Source organism: Choloepus didactylus, chromosome 9 (genome assembly GCF_015220235.1).
Source record: "Choloepus didactylus isolate mChoDid1 chromosome 9, mChoDid1.pri, whole genome shotgun sequence".
Classification (NCBI taxonomy): Eukaryota; Metazoa; Chordata; class Mammalia; order Pilosa; family Megalonychidae; genus Choloepus; species Choloepus didactylus.
The window spans coordinates 114,127,994-114,142,645 of NC_051315.1; positions in this window are offsets into that span (position 1 = coordinate 114,127,994).

The following is a 14,652-nucleotide window of genomic DNA, read 5'->3' on the forward strand; positions in this document are numbered from 1 at the left end:
ATTGTTGATAAGTCCAGATTGGTCACTGTTGTAAGTTAATGGGATGAAACTTCCTAAGGAGGCTGCATACAGTAATTCAACCTTTGGAATTTGGAGGACTGGAAAAATGCGAATTTTTACTAAATTATAAGGACCTATATAAAGTTGCCAACTTTTAATTCTAGTCATTAATGTCATTGATAGTAACAATCTACTAACATTATCATTTCAAAAATGTTTGGGAATCAAGGACAAGCTTTTAAATTCATCTAAATTTCTCCTACAATTATTTGCTACAACCAGTGAAAACTTCTCATGGAATTACACGTGTCCCTTTGCCAGCACATGTGAATCACTTAAGTGAATGTGCTCCAACTTATCAGCCTCTTGGAACATTTATACTTTAATTCATTCTCTCTACAGGTATTTATTGGGTGCCTTCTTGCCAGTCATTAGGCTAGGTACCAGAAAACTTTTAGGAGCTAGAGCAGACGCTGCCATCGCTTATGGGCTAGTGAAACACAGTGCCGCTCTTTATATCTGTGTAACCTCCTGCTAGTTACTAAAAATTGAGAGCCTCAGTGGATGTCTCCTTGGGTAAAACTGTGATAGCAATATCCCCACTGCAGAACTGAGGGATCTACATATTGACACCCAATTGGCATTCATCTGATGAGAGTTATCATCAAAAACTCATTAAATGTTGAGTTATCTGAACAAGGTTTGCTCTGGGAAGAAAAGGACATGCAGAAGTGGAAGATTGTCCTTAATACATTTCTAATCTCCCAGACTCTCAGGGCACAAATTGCCACTCATGAACAGACGACTGGGCCAGCAGCCTATACAGATGCTTCCCAATGGCACCAACATCAGATAAGATACCCACAAACCTATTAATTGTGTCTATGAATAATTTTATCAGTTATTGGGTGGAAGTACACAAACCACCTCTTAGAACTAAAATTCATAATTTATCATAGGGAAATGGCCCAAAGATTTGAGATTAAATTGGAATGGTATCATAATTGGGCTCTGGAATTACATTTTTGTTAAAGATTGCACAGCTTAGAAGAATCTAATAAAACATCTGACAGAAGCAATAGATTCCAGCCGACAGCATAGCCTACAGGCACATCTTCCCACTGGCTGGGGAGTTAAGATGTCACAAAAGTCTTCAACCCTCTCCTTCACTTTAACTTCTAAGCATTGGACATGAAGTGGAGAAAAGGCACTGTCAAATTTAAAATTTAAATAGATACATATGGAACTAATATCTTTTTTAACAATATTTTTCTACTCCCTGCTCATGGAATCCACAGTAAAAAACTAACACAGTCTTTCCATAAATTGTATTGGGGACCCTGTTGCCAGCTGTATTTTCACCTACATACAAAGCTCTACCATCCTGCAGAAACTGTCTTGATAATTCCTAATAAAATGAGATTCTAGATGTTTCCCAGTGAGGTTAGTGGAGGGGCAAGTTTTGCGATCTTTCTCCTAGGTCCTCCTTTTCCCCTTAACTATGATACTCGCCATTACTTCAAGCCTAAAGTACCCTCAAAGACATGCTTATCATGGTACAAATCTTACTCTCAGGTTCACTTCTATGAAAGTGTAATGGTTGTTATTGGTCCTTTTATTTTATGCAGGTTGGGCCAGAAAGCTAGGTACTAGGGCTAAAGTTAACTGTTTTAACAAAAGTTGCTCAATAGGCAGAGTTTTGTTTCTAGAGGCAACCCAAGCTCCCCCTTTGAGGTCAATCTCTGCACACTGCACCCCAGGACTCCTGTTCCCTGATGCCCTATCAAGCAGGGGAGATAGAGAAGCCAACTCACCTGTCACATTGCAGGAAAAATAGAGGGGAGAGTATTAAGTATGTAAGTATGGAAGGGACATTGTATGTGAAAGTTTTCAACCTTCTTCTTGATACAGTTTATTATTGACCATAGGTAAGGAACTATTTCAACAAAGAAGGCACTGCAAAATAGAGTAGACTGTCTCCTGAAAACATAGGGACCAGTGTTCCATTGCTGCACCAGAATGTGTTTGGTTTGTTTTAGTTCGGCCTATAGCATGTGACCTCAAAGCTTCAGGTACCTACGAATCCATTTGCTCTGGTGCAGACTGCAGTTTGACAGCTGCCTCTCCATGATGTGCTGCACGTCTCACGACTGCTCAGTCTTGAACACACTTCTGTTACAGCATCTCTCACACAAGTCCTTCTCTTCATCGACCTTGTTCAAATCCTTACAGCTTCACAACTGGGTGATTTCTATGTACTGCTGCTAGGTTCCCATCATACACACTCACAAACACACCTCTCCCCCATCCCCCTCCCTCCCCCCTACCATCCCCACCACCATCACCTCCACCATCCCTGCCATCATCAACCTATGCGCTATGCTTAGGAACTCGGCAACAGGTTCCTAAAATATTGTTTTTATCATTTTACTCTCTTCTTGGCTCTTGGCTATGAATTTAATAAAATCCAAACACTTTAGTTTAACAACGAAGACCCAAGTTTACCTGGTCAGCTCGGCGTTTCTTGAATATGCATTGTGCACCCCCTCCTCGACTTCCATGTTATTTAAGCTCTTCCTAATGCTCTACCAGCCACTTTTGATGTGTGAAATATTCTCCAAAGAGTCACAAAAACATCATAAATGATTATTATTCAAAATCTGGTGCAATGATTTTTTACGGAGTTCCACAATTACTTAGTTTCTTAGGTTGTTAAGGTTATTTTTATTATAATGATTATTATTGCTAATTATTAGGCTGGAAAAAAGTTTAAAAGAAACCTGGAATGTGGTAGAGAAAATATATGGAAACTCTATTGTTCACAAATAATGTACATAGTTACCTTTCAATTATCCCCAAGAATAGCGGAGAGTCATAGCAAATAAAGAAATGGCCCCTAGATCTTTTGGTATAGACCTGATGCCTCTTTAGTAAGAAGAAAGGCACAGGAGATTTGGGGTTTATCATGACCAATGGAAATCAAGACCAAGCCAGTCTAGAAAACAGAAATCTTATCAATTTGAAGGCCATACAGCAGTATGGTTTTTCTGGTGCTGTTAAATTATGAAATGCATGCATCATTTCATGAACTAATGAGAACCTGTGAATAATGATTTAGGTTTATCAGTGAGGCAGATTGGATTCTGATCTACTGGGCAGTCAGTGGAAGAAAAAGGCATTACTAAGCAATTATAAATGGAGAAAGACGATACCATTAAATCCATTCAATCATTTGTTAGTCTCTGAAGATATAATAAGGACTAAAATATGCATAGTTCCTGCTGTCATGGATCTTGGGGTCTAGAATTTGATGTATTGCAGCCAAGACAGGAGGAATGAACTCTTTTAAAAAGAATCTGGTAGTGTATTCCAGACCTGGGCTCCACAGAAAATAAAATATTGCCAATTAGAGAAGTTAAATTTGGCTGTGCTGCCTCCTTATTACTGCAATGTGATATTGTCTACTAATTGAGTCTCCCACCCTACTCCCATATCTCATTCCTTTACTGTTCATATAGTATGCACACAGATGGAATGTGCAGGGTTCTTTTTTTTTTTCAAATGAATAACAGGAAACATTTTGATGGGCATAATATGGAGAAGGAATGAGGAAAGAAAAAACTGGTTCTGTATAAATAACCCCTTTTTCTTGAGTGGTAGCATATTCAGTGAACACCCACCTTTTCTTACAATGCCATTTTGCTCTTTCCATGTAACAAAAATAATTTTAATAATCTTTACAAACTTTGATAGATAAGCTCAATGGATTTTTTTAAAGAAAGGAAGAGTTATAAATATTTGAACAGAGCTATTACACATACATATTTGCACAAATTTGTATCTACTTATATAGACACATACATATGTGTACAATTCATGATGTATAGAGATACACAGAGCTAATACAGACAGTAAGCATTGTCTTCAAGAAGAAAAAAATCTCCTATAAGTCTATTAGTCTTATGTCATTTTCTTTTCAAATCAAAAAAAAAAAAAGCACCTTTTTGTTTCATTCCCTTTAATGATTACTATATATAATAAAGACTTAAAACAAAGATACTTTTGATGCTGGCAAGGATGTGGGCAATGGCTGTATAGTGGTAGTGGAAATAACTGGTGAAAACTGTCTGGAAAGTAATTTGTCACTATAATTCAAAAACCTTAAAAATGTATATGTTATTTGATCCATTACTTCCACTACTGGATATTCGTCAAAAGGGGTATCAACATAAAAGATGTCTTTACAAGGATATTCATTATAACGTGGTCTATAATAGGATAAAACTGGACCACATCTAGTTACAGTAAAGTACACTGGATTATTCACAGAATGCATTCAATTCCATACAGCAATTCAAAATGAAGACATATCTGTATGTAAACCTGCAGAGGTGTCCAGATATTCATGATATACTGTTAAATGGAAAGGGGGTTTAATAAAGGTAATAATAATATACAGTAATGCATTTAAACCTCACTGATATTGCCAGTGGTTTATCAATGAAGAAAATAAGCCTAGAGATCTTGAGTGATTTGCTGAAGATAAAACTAGCAGTAAGTGACATCTGAGATTTAAACTTGGGCAATCTGGCTATGGAATTTGCATTCCCTATCACTCCAATAGAATGCCCGCTGCATTTGTTACAGCAGCAATGGCGTGTGGTTACAGCAGCAATGGCGTGTTAAAACGCAATTGGCCCTCTGCTCCAGCAGAGTGAGCATCTGTAAATAGGGTTTCTTTCTCCCTCCCTTCCTTCCTTCTCCTCCTCTCCCTCTCCCTCTCCTTCTCCTTCCCCCTCTCTGTTTTCTTTCTTTCTTCTAACCATGCTTCAGTTTTTATGCTGTATTAAAAGGCCTGCCTTACAAATAGATTATACAATCTGAGCACAGCTCCCTTCCAGTAAGTCTGCAACCCTACACATGCTTTCAGGAAAAGCTACATTTTCAGGGACTGAAACTTTAGCCACCACTGCATGCTGCTCTTGTCTGAGCTGTGCGATTGCTTCATTATTTCTCCCCTGAGGATTCAATGGATTTGGTTCAAGCACCATTGAACGTGATGCTGTATTAATTGCCCTGGAGGGTAGCGAGGCCTTTGAACTGTGGCTGTGAGGGATATTTTGCTGTAAGACATGTGTCAGCACTTGGCTGGTTAACTCTGGGGCTGGGCTGTGCAGCATGCTGGGACCAAGGATCTGGAAAACTACTTCGCATCCTAATCTTACATCTGTTTTCCATCATATGGTGAGATTGACTGGCCATTCTAATAGGGAAGCGTCATTTTTGAATAGCCAGAGTCTAAGTACAAATATTGTACTGTCAAAGAATATTAAGAATTTTCCATCATTTTTTCAAGTTCTCCCAAGCAGCTGGCACACATAGGTGAACGGGTGATGCAATGGATTAATTGCCTGATCTTTCACCCCAAGAGGAATTATATGTGAGTTAAGTTATGTGTCAGCATTACGATACTGAAACTTAAATTGAAGATGATTCCTCTGCTCTCAATGAAAATAAAACCTCATTTCCATTGGCCTAATTCTGAACCCATTCTAGATTTCACACGACACTTGGAGCTTATTCATACTCAATTGAAATGCAGAGTTACACCTAAACTGCAATCAACACCTTTCTTTCAAAGAACATAGAGTAGTCTATTCAGCTGGATAAGTTAATTCATTCTTCCAATACTCCTGAGTAGTAACTGCCATGCTCATTGCTACAGACAGGGACAAGGACGAAAGTTTACAATTGTTAATAAGTCTATGTTATAATTGTAGATTGTAATCCTAGGTCTGCAATTTTATTAATAGACTTCTGAATATAAGTTCACTGTTTCCTCTGAATGCAGTGACCTCTCAAACAATTTTGATCACTATCACTCTTAGTTCTGTGATCAAATCTCAGCTTATAATGGTTATAGATATACTTGGAAAATGCATAGTACATGGAGAAAATAAAGCAAATTCTAAATTTCCTCAGAAATACCAGTTTTAAGGGTTATTTATTCACAAAGTTTTGTGATAAAAAAATGTAAAAATAAGCATTGAATCTCTTCCCACATGCCACTTTCAAAACTTGTTCCCCTATGATATATGCACTCCTCCTGATTCCTGGAGAAAGGAAAAGGAGAAAGGCTGAGGGAAGCTGGGTTTGAGCCTGGTAAGAGGGTTTCAATAGTTTATGTGGAAGGAGAAAAGTGATTGTGTGTCACTTGTGGAACCCTCAAGTAGTGCATTGTGTTTTTCTTTCTTTTTGTTTTTAACTAAATTTTTAATTGATTGGTTAGTAGATTGAGCTGTAGAAAATGCCACCGTCCTCTTGGTTGCAATAAAGCTATCAGAGTGTACTGACTTTTTTGGGGCCTCTCTCATCAAACTTCTGGCAAGTTTTAATTATTTGGTGTCAGTAATTCCTATGATGATTGTTAGCTCCAGCCTGTATAACTAGCATCCACTAATTTACTGAACAACTGTTTGTTGAGCTCTTTTTCTTTCTCATTTGCAAAATGGGACTAAAAGTGTTCAGAGGAACGAGAGTGGTTGCATGTGAAAGTATCTTGTAATCCTTAAGTACCTTGAAAATATAAGCTGCTATTACAAGGTAGAAAAGATGAACAAAAGAAGAATTGGAAATCTGAAAAAGGGATCTGAGTGAGGACAAAGATCCATAATCTTAGGTTGGCCAGTAAATTTGCTATCTGTGTGTTAGGGTCTTGCCTTGTAAGAATCACCATGGCCTAATGCAATAAAAAGCATGGATTTTAATTCTGGCTCTACCGTTTCTGGGGCAAGTCTTTTAATGTCTGTGAGCCTAAATCTCTTTGCCTGTTATATGAACAAATATGACTTAGCCTGTGTATCAATTGTGTCAATTAAATGAGATGATCTTGTAAAAGGCCCAACAAATAAATGGTTCATAAAAGACGGTTGCTTTCATTTTCTTGTTATAATTATTGTGATTATTATTATCACTGTATAATACTACTAGAACAAAAATATTACTTATAGCATAGCATCTTTATAGAAATAAAGAACAAAATCTACATTATGGCTACATTATTACTGAACCACTTATTTTCTATTTTAAGAAAGTGAGACTTTTTGTGGAGACATAAAACTTCTGTAAAGAAAAAATATGTAAATCATGGAATGTCTGACATAAATAATTCTACTATCATAAAATACTTAAGAGTGAAGTACTAGAAATATTTCTATGAGAAACTAAGATCTAGCATCCTGTACTACTTTTTCCCCTTTAGATAATGTTTCATTATTTTTTTACTACAGTATTTTAATGCATATAGAGACCACAATGAATTATTTAGTCAAATCAAATAAATGCTAATTTAAATATGTATGTATATAATTAAATATATATAAATGTTCTCCTAGTCAAAGTTTCATATGTAGCCATAAAAAAGGTGCATATGTCTTTAAGAGTGAAGTGAACTCACCATCTATTCTTCACTAGAGTGCAATAGTAGGGATAAATTGAACTTAGAAATAAAAAACTTAAATGTATATCATCTACAAAAGACAAAAATGTTTATTGTTTATTCCAAAAAGAAACAGAAAACTTGAAATTTCAGCAAAGAAATCATGGTTTAAACCAATGATGTAGAGCCTAACGTGAGTATGCATACTTACCTTTATCATCCATAAAAAAAACCCACATTTTATTACTTTTAATACACATTTATTCTTCAATTATCAATCCAACCAATAGCACAAGTAATTCTAGATCCAACCCAGGAAGAACTGTTATACCCAAAGTGTGAGCAATGAAAGAAGAAATAGATAAATGGGATCTCCTCAAAATTAAATACTTTGAATGTGAAAGGACTTTGTCAGGAAAGTAAAAAGACAGTCTACTCGACTCCCGGGGAGGAATGCAGACCCGGCATCGTGGGACGGAGAACATCTTCTTGACCGAAAGGGGGATGTGAAAGGAAATGAAATAAGCTTCAGTGGCAGAGAGATTCCAAAAGGAGCCGAGAGGTCACTCTGGTGGGCACTCTTACGCACACTTTAGACAACGCTTTTTAGGTTCTAAGGAATTGGGGTAGCTGGTGGTGGATACCTGAAACTATCAAACTACAACCCAGAACCCATGAATCTCAAAGACAATTGTATAAAAATGTAGCTTATGAGGGGTAACAATGGGATTGAGAAAGCCATAAGGACCACACTCCATTTTGTCTAGTTTAGGGATGGATGAGTAGAAAAATTGGGGAAGGAAACAAACAGACAAAGGTACCCAGTGTTCTTTTTTACTTCAATTGCTCTTTTTCACTCTAATTATTATTCTTGTTATTTTTGTGTGTGTGCTAATGAAGGTGTCAGGGATTGATTTAGGTGATGAATGTACAACTATGTAATGGTGCTGTAAACAATTGAAAGCACAATTTGTTTTGTATGACTGCGTGGTATGTGAATATATCTCAATAAAATGAAGATTAAAAAAAAAAAAAAAAGTCTACTCAATGGAGACAATATTTGGAAACCATATTTCTGATAAGGGTTTGATATCCAGAATATATAAAGAGATCCTACAACTCAACAACATAAAGACAAACAACCTAATTAAAAACTGGGCAAAAGAAAGGGCTAGACACTTTTCCAAAGGAGAAATACAAATGGCTCAAAAGTGTATGAAAATATGCTCAACTTCACCAGCTATTAGGGAAATGGAAATCAAAACCACAATGAGATGCAATCTCACACCTACCAGAATGACCATTATCAAAAAAAAAAAAAAAAAAAACAGAAAACTACAAGTGCTGGAGAGGATGTGGAGAGATAGGTATATTTATTCACTGTTGGTGGGAATGTAGAATAGTGCAGCTGCTCTGGAAGGTAGTTTGACAGTTCCTCAGAAAGCCAAGTATAGAACAGCCATATGATCCAGCAATCCCATTACTAGGTATATACTCAGAGGAACTGAAAGCTAGGACACGAGTGGACATTTGTAAACGGATGCTTACAGCGGCATTATTCATGATGGCTGACAGATGGAAACAGCCCAAGGGTCCATCAACAGATGAGTGAATTAACAAACTGTGGTATATGCATACAATGGAATATTACACAGTGGTAAGACAGAATAAAGTCGTGATGCATGAAACAATGTGGATTAAACTTGAGGAAATTATGTTGAGCAAAATAAGCCAGGAACAAAAGGACAAATACTGTATGGTCTCATTAATGTGAACCGACAATAATGAGCAACTCTGAGAGTTAAATTGGAGAACACAGGTTATCAGGAGATAGAAAGAGGATAAAGATTGGGCATCTGATGCTGAATGAGTACAGAGTATTTAACGAGATTGATCGTAAAGGTTCAGAGATAGATAACACAATACTGTGTAATGATAGCACAATATTGTAAGCATAATGAACAAAGATGAATGTGAATATAGTTGAAAGAGGAAGGCTAGGGGCATGTATGGCACCAGAAGGAAAGATAAAGGATAAAAACTGGGACTGTATAAGCCTCCCCCTCCCCAGCCCCGAGGATCTGGGGGAAGGTGCGGATGTGTTGGACATCCTCACCTGGACTGGTGTTGATGTTGTCACAAACATTGGGACTGGCGGTTTGATGTGCTGAGCCCTCGAGCATGGGACTTGCCCTTATGAAGCTCATTACCACAAAGGAGAGTCTAAAGTTGTATGTAATGGTGCCTAAGAGTCTCCCCCTGAGTACCTCTTTGTTGCTCAGATGTGGCCCTCTCTCTCTCTAACTGAGCCATCTAGACAGGTGAACTCGCTGCCTTCCCCGCTACGTGGGACCCGACTCCCAGGGGTGTAAATCTCCCTGGCAACACAGAGTATGACTCCCAGGGATGAATGTGGACCCGGCATCGTGGGACTGAGAGTATCTTCTTGACCAAAAGGGGGATGCAAAATGAGACAAAATAGTTTCAGTGGCTAAGAGATTCCAAATGGAGTCGAGAGGTCACTCTGGTGGACATTCTTATGCACTATATAGATAACACCTCCTAGGCTTTAATGTATTGGAATAGCTAGAAGTAAATACCTGAAACTACCAAACTCCAGCCCAGCAGTCTGGACTCCTGAAGACAATTATATAATAATGTAGATTACAAGGGGTGACAGTGTGATTGTGAAGACCTTGTGGATCACACCCCCTTTATCTAGTGTATGGATGAGTGGAGGAATGGGGATAAAAACTAAAGGACAAATGGGGTGGGATGGGGGGATGATTTGGGTGTCCTTTTTTCACTTTTATTTTTTATTCTTGTTCTGGTTCTTTCTGATGTAAGGAAAATGTTCAGAGATAGATTGTGGTGATGAACACATAACTATGTTATCATACTGTGGACAGTGGATTGTATACCATGGTTGATTGTATGGTGTGTGAATGTATTTCAATAAAACTGAATTTAATAAAAAAAAAACAAAAAAACTGGGACTGTATAACTTAGCAAAACCTGGAGTGGGCAATGATGGTGGTTACTTATACAAATATAAGAAAGTTTTTACATGAATGAGGACAAATGTAGGTCACTATTAAAAGGTATTAAAAATGGATGGTATATGGAAAAAGTACAATTAATACAGTAGTTAACTGTAACATTGTAATATTCTTTCATTAATTGTAATAAAGACAATATACCAAAGCTAAATGTCGATAAGGGAATTATGGGGGGGGGGAGGTGGGATTTTTTTTTCTTTTCAGAAGAAATGGAAATGTGCTCATATAGATTATGGTGGCAAATGCATAACTATGTGATTATACCAGGAGCCATTGATTGTACACTTAGGATGGCTTGTATGATGTGTGAATAAAATTGTTTAAAAAATAAACAGAAAACTACATGTGTTGGAGAAGATGTGGAGAAAGAGGTATACCTATTCACTGTTGGTAGGAAAGTAGAATTGTGCAGCCCTTCTGTGGCAGTTCCATAGGAAGCTAACTATAGGGTTGCCATATGATCCTGCAATCCCATTACTAAGTATATGCTCAGAAGAACTGAAAGAAGGGACACAAATAGATATTTGCATATTGACATTTATGGCAGCATTATTCACTTTTGCCAGTGAATGGAGGCAGCCCAAGGCTCCATTGACTGAAGAGCAGAAAAGTGAACTGTGGTGTATACATACAATGGAATATTGTGCGGCTTCAGAAAGGAATGAAATTGTGAGGCATGCAATAAGGTGACTAAAACTTGAGGACATTATGTTGTGTGAAATAAGCCAGAAACAAAAGAGCAAATCTTGTATGGTCTCACTAACATAAACTGACTATAATGAGAAAACTCTAAGATTAATTATATTTGAGAGCATAAGTTGTCAAGAGATAGAAAGTGGGCAGAGATTGGGCAATTGATAATTAAGGAGTACACAATGTTCAATAAGGTTCATTGTAAAGGTTCATAAATGAATAGTGCAATACTGTGTGAGAGGAGCACAATATTGTAAGCATAATTGACAAAGTGGAGTGTAAGTATGGTTGAAAGAGGAAAGCTAGAGTTATGTATGTCACCAGAAGGAAAGCTAGAGGACAAAAACCAGGACTGTATAACAGTGAAACCCAGAGTGGGCAATGATGGTGGTTAATTGTATAAATATAAGAAAGTTCTTACCTGAACTAGAGCAAACGTACGCCACTAGTACAAGGTGTTAATAATAGGGTGCTATATGGGAAAAAATACAATTAATGTAAACTAAGGTCTATAGTAAGCAGTAGCATTGTTATATTCATTCATTAACTGTAAAAAAGACACTATACCAAAGTTAAATGTCAATAATAGGAGGATATAAGGGGCATGGGGTATTTTTCCTTTGTAAGACATGAGAATGTTCTCATATTGACTGTAGTGGCGAATGCACACATTATGATTATACCATGAGGCATTGATTGTACACTAAGGATGGATTATATGGTATGTGAATGAAACTGTTAAAAATTAATTAATTGATTGAAAAAAAAGAACCTAGCACTAGGTGCTGAAGATACAGAAATGAAAAGGCAAAATCCCTGTCTTCTATTTTCTCACATTCTTCACTTTAGGAGAATGGACAAAATTCCTGATGTTGCTCTTAGAACCTAGTGGCGTGCTGCAGTCTGCGTCTACTGCCTTGCACTGGCTTGCAAAAGCTGACAGTTGCATTATCAGAAGCATTGGGAGGTGGTTTTTAAACATGGCCACTATTAGAAATGAAATTATGTAGCTTATTATTAAATTAATTATATTAAAAACAATGGTAATAAATACTCAAAAAAAAGAGAGAGAGAGAGAGAAGTCAGTGAACTAAGAGAAGTTTTACATCCAAACAGGTCAACCATGGGGTCTTGTCCATAGCTGCTCTCCGTGGGGGACACATCCTAAAACTCATTCTCATTAACATAATATACCTGTATTTTTATGACTTTTTACTTTGTGGAATATGTTTTCATACATCATACTATACATTATTTAATTTGCTTCTCACAGAAACTTTAGATATTGGAAAATAAGGCTCAGAGAAGTTAGCAGATTTCCCACAAAAATGGTAATCTTCAAATCCAAAGATCCCTTCTTTTATACTACAACTGCCTCTGAGATGAACCAAGATCCACTTTATTTACCTTCTCCTCACTCTAGCAAAAATGCTGCATTGATGGTGAGTGGCCATAGTTATACAATAGTAATTTTGAGTATTACAGCAGTGATAACTAAAATGGACATGTGTGGTTTTAAATTTTTTTATTATTAGCAGTAGTAGTAGTATCTGTAAAGCATATAGCATATGCCTGACTCATAGTAAGTACCATGTAACTCAAGATGGATGGATGGGTGGGTAGATGGATGGATGGATGGATGGATGGATGGATGGATGGGTGGGTGGAAGGATGTCGCCATTAGAATTCAAGAGAGTGAGATGCTATAACTTTTTACAGAAGAACATGGAAAAATGTTTTTGTGGTAGTTTGGAACTGTTTGTACCACAGAAAATCATGTTCTTAAAGCTAATCCATTCCTGCTATTGTAAACCTATAATAAGTAGGACCTTTTGATTAGGTTACTTCAGTTAAAGTGTAGCCCAGGGTGGGTCTTAATCCTCTTAGTGGAGTCCTTATAAGGGAATGAAATTCAGACAAAGAGGGAGAAAGCCACAGAAGCAAGAAACTGAAAGCAACAAAACCTGTAAGAGAAGGGAGAGACCAGCAGACACCGCCATGTGCCTTGCCACGTGTCAGAGGAGTCCAGGATCGCCAGCAGCCAGTCTTCAAAGAAGAAAGCATCATTCAGATGATGCCTTGATTTGGACATTCTGATAACCTCAAAACCGTCAGCTTGTAAGCTCATAAACTCCTATTGTTAAGTCCATCACATTTTATGATATGTGCTTTGAGCAGCTTAGTAAACTAAAACAATTTCACATGACTGACTTCCTACCTCTAAACAAAGGATCTGATGTAGTACCAAATTGCAAGTGGCTAATAGTTACAGAAACTGTAACTTATGGGCTACCTTTGCTGAAATCTTTCCGGTTGAGCTGTTACTGACTAATCCAGAATTTCTACCTCCAACTGTTCTGCACCTCCCCAGGGTGCACTGCAACCAGCTTATCTAGAAAGACCTTTGCCACATCCTTTGCACAGGCCTTCCAGCTCCCAAGCACCAGTTAGCGTATCTCTTTCCCCATACCTGCCTCAGATAACCTATATGGATGCCAGGAAAGCATGCATAAATACTCTGTTCCAGCCAAATGATTACCAAGTTAATTAACGGATGCTTTCCTGGGCACTTAATCATGTTATTCTCCAGAGACAGACCATCCCATTCTTCTCTGGTCACTCAAACCTCATCTAGCTGCCAAATTCTGAGTCAAATCGCACCCCCTCCTTAGAATTTTAGCACAGCATTGCGGAAAGTCCTCAATTTTAAAATCTTTGGTTCTACCATTTACTACCTATGGGATCTTGGATAAGTCACTTCCCACTATGACTGTGAATTTCCTCATCTGTAAAATAGAAAATACCAACTTTACAAAATTTTTGTAAGGGTTATTGAAAATGTATGAAATAGATACAGGAGTTCAATAAATGATATTTTATGAATTATCATTCACAAGAAGAATGGATCTTTCTAGATCTTCAGAATTGATGTAGCATTTATTCTTAATACCCCTTGTTTGATTCTGTGGTGGCTTTAAAATATGTCCACAAATTCTTTGACACTCCTTCCATCAGGATGTTGAGTTTAATTCCCTTCCTCTTGAATATGGGTTGAGTTATGGGTTGACTTTAGTGTGTTCTAGTGAATAGAATGAGGTGGAAGTTACATTGTGTGACTTTCAAGGCCAGGTCATAAAAGATGATAAAGCTTCCTCCTTACATAGTTTTAGAGTAACTTCTTTCACTTCCAACACAACAGCTTTGTTGAATTGAATTGAATTGAATTGAATTGAATTGAATTGAATTGAATTGAATTGAATTGAACTGGATTAGTATTTATGACTAAATAATACGCATCAGAGCAAAACATGTTGTAATTCTATCCTTTGAGGTCCTTATTTTGAAGTCAAGATGATCAAAACAACTTTTAAAAAGCTGTTGCTTAAGCTGCAAGTTACATTTCACAAGCTAAAAATTGCTTGTCACCTGAAATATTTGGAAGAAAAAAATACATAGTATTGG